General features: G+C 34.3%; 1 non-coding gene across 1 annotated transcript; it reads right to left on the bottom strand.

The window, feature by feature from the left end:
• Window positions 1–7,262: 7,262 nt before the first annotated feature.
• On the bottom strand, window positions 7,263–7,369 carry LOC141624444 (small nucleolar RNA R71). The gene has a single exon (XR_012534251.1). It is a non-coding gene; the product is annotated as a small nucleolar RNA R71 (small nucleolar RNA).
• Window positions 7,370–8,157: the final 788 nt, after the last annotated feature.

The following is an 8,157-nucleotide window of genomic DNA, read 5'->3' as shown; positions in this document are numbered from 1 at the left end:
TAAACAGATACGAAAGAACTTATCTTCATAAGACTCTCAACTCTATGCCAATTTACTCTCACATAGATTCAAAATCTAGAATACTTTGCATCCCTTTCCAAGTCTTCCAATTACTCTTGCCAGAAGAGAGCATTGGTACATAATACTCAATAAGTAATATGTCTTCAATGTATAAGACATGGAAAAATAATTTTAGCTCCCACTTAACTTCATGTATATCATGATTCTTCAATCATGTGAATGAAACAATTCACTATAATCACATGAACGAAAAGTAAAATCCTATAATGCTTGCTTAAGATCATTCTAATGATCATTGAAGAAAGCTACGCATAATATGTTAGGATTCTTAGATCTTCATCTAAGATTTTGTGTTTCAAACACTTCCTTCTCTAAATTCCTATTTTTGAAAAGCGAATTATATTTGCCATTCTTCATAAAAATGAAATGCGGCAATTCCTAACACAATTTATCTTGATCAACATCTTCATGTAAATCTTATGCATTTGTGTACTCTAAAGCTCTATTTACCTTTAAAGAGACCCTCACTTTAAAGTAAATCTACTCATGAGCAACAATTTTCGGATTGTAATGTTTCGACTCGTATGTAACAAGGTCATGATACTATCACTTTCACAAAGTAATATTTTTGAACAATAAGACATGTGCGATAAACTCCCACTGAACTATGCTCTCATACTATCTTCATAGATAATAGTTCAATACCAACTCCCACTCTATAATTCTATTACTTTCACAAAGTAACATTTCAACTATAAGAGATGTTTGTGACGATACATTCTACTCCCACTCTATCTCTCAGAAATATATCTAACTTCTTGAGAGATAGCTTTGTGAGGCACAAACATATATATTTAACGGAGTATTAGGATTTATCCAAGACAATGTATTAGCCTTCAAAAGGCCATCCTAACATGGCAGCTTGATTATATGACAGTCTGATCCATGTAATCTGGTTTAATAGACTCTATTCTAGGTATCTCATGGTTGACCATCCGTTTAGAATAATGTGTCCATATGGTATCGTAAATTCCCTACTTGATGAGTTCAAAAACTCATTACAACTTTATAATTGATAAGTAACTTGTTACTTTTAGTAATAATGACATAAGGAGAATCAAATTCATAGCTTATGGACATATAATGATCCCATCATCATAATCGTCTAAACAATCAATTTAAGTTGTTTATCTAATGTTTCTCTACGCACGTAATTAATGATGATGATTTTAGAACAAGTAACATAATAAAACAAGTGATTTGGGTTGGAAACCAAATCACCAATATCCAAAATACAACCCGTGTTTAAAGGATACAAACCAATTTCCAAGTCACACAAGGAAATCAAAATAGTTCTAAAACATGAAATACATCATAAAATTAAAGACAAAGCAAATTAAAGCCAAGCTTCCATTGATCCATCACCATGGTTGGCTACGCTAGCTTCCCTCGTGATCCTCTAGGCTTGCTTCTCCTTGCCTTTGTCCTTGGTAAGAGCCCCTATTTACAATAAAAAGGGTAATCATCACAACTTGTATCACATACTAATTGAGATTGAAACATAAAAGATAGGGATAGTTATATACCTACTGGAATAACCTTTCCAGCTTTAATGTCGCCAAGGTATTTGGAACAATTTATTTTCCAATGTCCAACACCACAACAATAGTGGCACTTGTCCCAGGAGGGGGCACTGTACTTGGGCTTGGAGGAGCTTGCTTCATAAGTCTTAGCTATGTTCCTGTTGGGAGTTCGCTTCTTTCCCTTTTTCCCGCTCTTCTTGAAAGTTCCTTTGCTCTTATGATTGACATTGAGCACATCTTTGGTGGTGCTAACACTTAGCCCCATGTCCCTTTCGGCTTGCACAAGCATTTTGTGCAACTCATCAAGGGAAACCTTCTTATCTTGCATATTAAAATTCACCCGGAATTGAACATATGCTTTGATTTTGCTGAGGGAATGAAGAATTCGATCAATTACAAGTTCATTAGGAATTTCCACCTTATGCATTTTCAAGGTCTCAACATGCTCCATCAACTTGAGCACATGAGGGCTCATCTTTTGGCCCTCTTTGATGTTAAGATCAAAAAATGCAGAAGCCGCCTCATATTTAATGACCCTAGGAGCTCGTGAAAACATGTTCACAAGCTTCATGTAGATCTCATGAGCGGTGCTAATCTGTATAGCACTTCGTTGGAGTTCGGCCTCCATAGCAAAGATCAACACATTTTTCATCGCGGCCGACTCTCTTTGGTAAACCTCATAGGTTTGCCTAGCGGCGGGGGTGGACCTAGTAGTAATTTCGGTGGGAGATGCCTCGGTAAGGTAACGAAGCATGTTGTCACCTTGCGCGGCCAAGCGAAGTTGCGCGTCCCAATCGGCGAAATTGGACCCATTCTTTTCTAACTTACATCGATCCATAAAGGATCGGAGCCATGACACATTGGTAAGCGTGGTGGAACTAATGGATGCGGACGCGTTTGGAGTTGCCATTGCGGTTGATTAAAACAAATTTTGACTACAAAATAGGAAATGAAGGAATTAATTATCATCTATCGTTTTAATAATACTCGTAAATTTAACTACAAGCATTGCATTTATATAGTGACCTCCACCCAACTACATAAATGATTCCGAGATCCAAATTCATATTAATACGGGTACGGTAAACCGAGTCATCCCTTATTAATATAACTCGGTGGATTAACTTTTTAATCGATTCTACTTTTAGAACTCTCGGTCGATAAAAATTACTCTAATTCTCATCTGTAGCCCGGGACACATGAGACTACGGTCAACAATACTTCCGTTGAGCTTAATCCAAATTTCGATGTAATAACATTTTACTACCCCACTTCGCCAACGTAACAAGGTTTGTATTACGGTAAAGCCGGCTCAACTCCCTTATGAAATTGGTACTTCGTCGGTTTCTACTATTTGGTAAGGCTTTTTTCTCAATTTTTAATATATGTGAGAGGTCTTGTCAATTTATTATCTATCACGTTTTAAGTGAACTAAAGCGGTGAACTACGATAATTATAATTGATACGGTCGATGACTCGATATAATATGCATGTGTTATTATGGCGATTTGGCAATGCATGCAACATATTAAAAGAAATGCAAAGCAATAAATAAAATTCCTAGTATGGCCTTCCTAAAAAATAGAAAATCAAATAATCTATTACATATTCGGAAACCAACTCCTTTGGTCCCTTGAATCTTCAAATGGCACGCCTCCCAAGACACCGTCTTTGTCGGATCACCTTTCCGAATGGCACCGTCTTTGAAGATGCTCCATAATTACAAATAATAATAAAAATACAAAACTATTCCTATTATACATTTGTAAAATGGAAAAACTACTGAAATAAAAAAATAAAAGTGATACGAGATCACTTAAATTACAACCGAATCAATATTCCCTTTCATTACGGGTAATATCGATTAAAACTAAGGTCATACTAAGATAAAATTACATAATTCAAAATTATATAAATAAAAGACATTCAACAATTGAAATATGCAGCATTATAATATGTACCTATCATGTAAAATCATGTGCCAAATCGCCCTATTTAACTTATGTCGTACATATAACCCGGTTTCATGGAAATGCGTGATAATAACATTTTAAAATCACTAATTAACACTTAAATCACATCTAAGCTCAAGTTAATTATCCTAACACATTTTAGGACTCAAAAAACAGTCATCACTAAATTTTTGACAATAATTCAACTTGATTTAATTTTATGCTCATTTTTTACCTTAAAAAACACAATATTTAGGAAATAAATCCAAATTAATTCATAAATGTATCAAAAATTGAATTTTAAATTTTTAAACATTCTGTAATAATTCCATGACCCTCATAATGTCAAAAAACATGGTTAAAATTTTCGAATTAATTTTGAGAAAATATAGTTGCATTTTTATCGGTTTTATCTCATAAAATGTATAAAGTATACGAAAATTAAACCAATAATTTTTACAAATGTAGATCTGATTAGTGGGATATTAATGCAACTTAAAATAATTTTCTCAAGCCATGCAATACGTTTTAGCTAATTTTTGCTAAAATAGTCACTATTTATGTCATTTTTACTCAAAAATCCATAAATCATGCTAAGAAAGATCTCTTAATCTATAAATTTACATACACTCTGTAAATCTTGCATGTGACATCATATTAAAAGATCATGGCTTAATTCGAGATTTAACTATTTTTAACCATTTTACCTCTTTTAATCCATCTTTATTTCATAAAAATCATAAATCATGCAATATTAATCAAATTAACACGTCCTTTTACACACAACTTGTAAAATATGCATGTGAGGTCATATACAATTTCCAAGGTCAGAAACGAAATTTAACTATTTTTAGCATTTTAATTCCCATTTTAATCATAAAAATGTAATAAAATGACCAAAAATCCTTAAAATGAGCAATAAGTTTCCATGAATCATAAAACTGACCTAAAATCCTTTTAAGTTTTATATGTTAACCTTTTAACTCGGAAAAACAATAACCGATTATGCATGCAACATCTTTATGCTCTGATACCACTTGTTAGGTTCATATACCTCTTATTAGACTCCTCTAATAGTGAACTAATTAACTTGTTAATTATATGTTCTTTAGATCTAGTGCATGCATAACAAAATGAAAGATATATAAGAAAAAACAATGTTCCTTACATTGTTGGTTGGTTCGAAATTATGGGCACAAGTAAGGTCACCTTCCTTCACTTGTTCTTGAGCTTATATTGATGGATGATATTCCAAGATCCCAAGTATAGAAATCCTCCTTAGATTGCACCCAAGACTTACCCTTAAACTAGTATACTAATTAACTAGATTATTATACTAGTATCCTTAAAATGATTCTAATATTATTGTTATCACTACACTAGCAATGTTGTTTTGATATTAGAAAAGATGAGCAAGAACTTGTGAATCTCCAAAAACTTGTTGGAGAAAGCTAGAGAGAAGAAGGAGCAAAAACTCATGCATGTATACTTTGAATGAATGAGTAAGTAAGATAAGAGACCAAAAAACTCTATAATAAGAGTTGGAAAACCGGGTGGGAAGAGGCAAGGGGAACCAAACAAAAATTGGAATCTCCTTTCTCTTTTTCTCTTATCAATAGCTTAGGTGTGTAAGACTACATAAAGGTAGGTACAATTATTTATATAAATATTATCACATAATATAAAATAATCACTACCCATTAGCACACACACCATTTTGGTCAATTTGTCATTTGTCACATAATATGTCACATGTAGTATTTTACATGTTATTAATTAATTTAATGCATATTTATCCCATAAATATCATTTTACAAATTAATTAAATTTCATACAATAAATTGACTAGTGATACTTGATCACATAAATAAAATGGGTCATAAAATTATAATTCACAACATATTGTAATTATAATTAACCATTCATTCTTATCTCTATTGTTTCTCAAACAATATGCAATTTTAGTAATAAAGCATTTTTATTACTAAAATAAATCTTATTTAATCCCATTATAATAAGATATTATTCTTCTCTCTCACAAGTAAATTGTTCACTTTTAAGGAATTGATTACCTCGTATCGTCATACAATTAATCAATTTATCCATTAAAGGAATTGTTCTTTAGGTGTGACCTTAAGGGATCACCTGACCACCACTGTCACACGACAGTAATGTCAAACTCTAGTCAGCCAATCATTACTGATTAATGATGATCAGTCGAATATATATATAAAAATCATATCTCACGTATTCTTAATTTGAGATTTAATTATGATATTAAATCATATGATCGCACTATTGTTGAGGACACATTTCCCAACAAAACCAACATGGGGAATGATTCATGCTTAAATTAATATGCTTTCATGGTTTATTTGCTTGCTTGTTATGATCTCAACTCATGCACATGTTATGTTTGATGAAATGCGAGCCTATGAATCCTTGCATTTTTTACCCATCACCTATCTTTTCAATGAGACTTGTAAGACATACACCAACTCTAGTCTCATTAGACCATGCATGTTGTTGAGTAGGGAAGACTAAGTCGACATGTAGGTGTTGTACAATCTAATCGATTCGGCTCCGGGACCCAAACTGTCCTAGGATTGTACGATATAACCCAACTCAATCCATCACAACAATAATTGCTTGCTTATAATTTGAGAACATGTTTGTATGATCAATTCCCATGAATCCCCTATGACCCCATGATACCCTAGTGCTTTTTATCAATTGTTTACAACCATTTTAATTCATCTTGCTTGTTTACCTTCATTGTTATTTAGTTTAGTGACCTACTACATCAACCCAATTGTGACACCCCTAAGACACCGCTAGTTGCAATAGAAATCTCATCTCAATTCCCGTCCCTTGGGATCCGACCTTTACTTGCCTCTTTACTAATTGTAGAGTTGTTTGTGAAGCTATAAATTGTATTTTGGTCTAGGTGCTCCTAACGACAAGTTACCGAAAAGATATAGTCCCGACCAAAAATGGCGCCGTTGCCGGGGACGGTGTTAACTTGATTTAGATTTTCTTATATTGTTATTAGTTGTGTCTTTCTTTGCCTTGGGGAATTAAAACTCCTCAAGGTTTGTTCTAATTGTTTTCAAGTTGTTTGATATTTTGCATGTCTAGAAGATCACAAGGTGACTTGTTACCCTTTGATCGTGAAATTGAAAGAACTTTGACAACCAATAGAAAACTTGCTAGGAGAAATTTGAGAGGTATTGGTGAGGTTGTAGATATTCAACCAACTATTGAGTTCATCAACCCTTTTGCAAGAGAAGGTGAAGAGAACCCAACACAAAATACAACACAAAATCAACCTACAATGCCTAAGTTTTCATCACATTCCGTACCCACCGAGGAGAACCTACCTAATGGTACTCCCACACCACAACATCTAACCGGAAATTTCATTGCCAAATCCGCATTTATCCAATTAGTCGAAAGAAGCCAATTTGGGGGGATGCCTAGTGAAGACCCTCACTCTCATATGGAGACCTTTTGTGACTATTGTGATGCGATTTCTCAAACCGGTGTATCTCAAGACCAAATTCGATGGGTCTTATTTCCTTTTTCTCTAATTGGCACCGTGAAACAATGGTTGAAGGGCCTTGACAAGGCCACTCTCGGAATTGATTCTTGGAAAAAGTTGGCTCTAGCTTTCTACAAAAAGTTCTATCCATCGGAAAAGACTAACATGCTAAGAGCTCAAATTACGGGTTTTAAGCAAAGGGATGAAGAATCTTTGTATGAAGCTTGGAAGCGGTTCAAAGGAATTTGTCGCTCATGTCCTCACCATGGACTTAGCGAGTGGTTCTTGGTACAACAATTTTGGAACGGTCTATATGAAGATTCAAGGAACATTCTCAACATGGGATCAAATGGAATGTTCACCGAAGTTGATGACAATCAAACTTGGAACAAAATTGAGGAAATGGCGGTCCATAACTCACAATATAGTAGACCTCGCAAGGCTACTAGAGAAGGAAAGCATGAAGTGGACTCCGTTACTCAATTGGGTGCTCAACTTAATGCCCACATTGACACCATCAATTTGAAGTTTGAAAAAGCTATGGCTAGACTTGAAGAAGCCTCAAAATCACCAAAGCATCATGTTAATGCCATGACGGCATCTTCATCAATCCCAAGTGGGATATGTGAGAATTGTGAAACTTTGGGACATGACCCAAGTGAATGTAGGGGAACAAATGAACAAGTGAATGCTTTCCAAGCATACAAGAGTGGTACCCCTTATTCCAACTATTACAATGAAAATACCAAATTCCTTCCAAATCTCTCATACAAAAGCCAAAATGTTCAAAACCCTCAAACAACATACACCCCACCTCCCATGAGAAACCAAAATCAAAGACCCTTTTACAACCAAAACCAAGGTTACCAAAATCAATCTCCATACATTCAACAAAATGACCAAGGTTTTGATGTTCAAAAAGCGGTCCTTCAAATGCAAAAGAATCAACAAGAGTTTTTCACTCAAATGCAAAAAGATAGTCAAGCAAAGGAAACCACGATCAACAACATCCTAGCTCACACCAAAATGTTGGAAACCCAATTGACTCAACTAGCATCTT

Source organism: Silene latifolia, chromosome X, assembly GCF_048544455.1.
Source record: "Silene latifolia isolate original U9 population chromosome X, ASM4854445v1, whole genome shotgun sequence".
NCBI lineage: Eukaryota > Viridiplantae > Streptophyta > Magnoliopsida > Caryophyllales > Caryophyllaceae > Silene > Silene latifolia.
This window is presented reverse-complemented; position numbering and strand designations above follow the sequence as displayed.